Genomic DNA, 2,108 nt, shown 5'->3' with positions numbered 1-2,108 from the left:
ATATATAGGGAAAAAGTGAGAACCGGACAATCTCTTCGCCCAAAGGAAGAAAGTCTTCTTGACTAGAGGGTAAAGACCCCCCCATTACTTCTTGTCTACTTTTCTGACCTTGTCACCTTTTTTGAAAGGATGAAAAAGATAAAATTATCTAACTCTTAAAATAAGAAAAAGGTAAGGAAGACCTTTTCATTAAAATAATGGTAGGGTTACTTTAAGACATTTTTTAATTCAACAAGACCCATTCTTCCAAATAATTTAAGAATTTCGGATCTGACTTCAGAATTAAATCCCTTTAATACCCAGTAGAGTCAGTATTTGAATTTTGTCCAAATTCGTCTTGAGCAAAATATGCAGTAGGAAGAATGTGAGCAGAAAGTGGGCATTTTACCAACATCAATGGTTTTTCATAAAATAATCAAAATTTTGACCTTTCATCACATCTTAAATTATTTTGGACCAAAAATACAGGATAAGAGCAAAATGAGTACAAAAGACACAATAAAATAGAAGTATTGAACAACAAATAACTCTCACAAAATGAGAGTTATCAATGCCTTTATGTCAAATAGTGGGGTTTGCCTCATAGGGTTGTCTTTCTTTGGATGACCCTCTTTGAAATCTATAACCATGGTTGGAAACCAAACAAACCAAATCGTAGAAATTATAGTGCAAAATTAGTGTTAATATATATATATATATATATATATAAGTAACACCTTGGGGTGATAAGGTGTATAAGAATAATATATATATATATATATATATATATATATATATATAAAAACAAGAACCATGAGCGTTTGAGGCGACATCATGAGAATAGTGTATTGAGGTATTGGTGAATTGTGATTGAGTTTGAGATATCCGAAATTGGTGAAGAGTTGAAAGATTTGAAGAAAATGAAGTGTATAAGAAAGGTGGATTGGTTGTCTTTGAGTCAAATAATGGGGTTTGTCTCATAGGGTTGTCTTTCTTTAGATGACCCACTTTAAGATCTATAACCAGGGTTGGAAACCAAACAAACCAAATAGTAGAAATTATAGTGCAAAATTATATATATATATATATATATATATATATATATTATAAGTAACACATTGGGGTAATGAGGTGTATAAGAATAATCTATATATATATATATATATATATATATATATAAAGTGGCATCATGAGAATAGTGTATTGAGGTGTTGGTGAATTGTGGTTGAGTTTTATATATCCCACATTGGTGAATAGTTGAAAGATTTGAAGAAAATGAAGTATGTATAAGAAAGGTAGATTGGATGCATTTGTGTCAAATAATGGGATTTGCCTCATAGGGTTGTTTTTCTTTGGATGACCCTCTTTGAAATCTATAACCATGGTCGGAAACCAAACAAATAATACAAAATATATAACCATGATTGAAATCAAAACGAACCAAATAATACATAATAAGGAAGTGAATATTTAAAAAGAAGTTAGATATCTTATAATACTAAGAGAGTTTGTGCAATAGTTGACAATAAATTAAAACCATAAAATTGGCCGAAGTTATAGTTGTAAAAACAATAGTTATATATCTATAATCTATATTTTTATATCTTTATTTTTGTCTATATAAAAATAATAACCATGGATAATCAGGTGACAGCTTCTAACCATGAGTGTTTGAGGTGACATCATGAGAGTAGTGTATTGAGTTGTTGGTGAATTGTGATTGNAATAACCATGGATAATCAGGTGACAGCTTCTAACCATGAGTGTTTGAGGTGACATCATGAGAGTAGTGTATTGAGTTGTTGGTGAATTGTGATTGAGTTTGAGATATCCCACATTGATGAAGAGTTGAAAGATTTGAAAAAAATGAAGTGTGTAAGAAAGGTGGATTGGATGTCTTTGTGTCAAATAATAGGGTTTGTCTCRTAGGGTTGTTTTGACCAACCATCTTTTATTAAAAATTATATATCAAAAACTAATATAAAAAWAGCATAAAGTTGACGATAAATTMAAACCATAAAATTGGCCGAAGTTATAGTTGTAAAAACAATAGTTATATATCTATAATCTATATTTTTATATCTTTATTTTTATCTATATAAAAACAATAACCATGGATAATCAGGTGA

The sequence above is a fragment of the Cynara cardunculus genome, assembly GCF_001531365.2.
Source record: "Cynara cardunculus var. scolymus isolate 2C chromosome LG 2, CcrdV1, whole genome shotgun sequence".
NCBI classification, from domain to species: domain Eukaryota; kingdom Viridiplantae; phylum Streptophyta; class Magnoliopsida; order Asterales; family Asteraceae; genus Cynara; species Cynara cardunculus.
The sequence above is the reverse complement of the archived record's forward strand: the minus strand, read 5'-3'. Positions refer to the sequence as shown.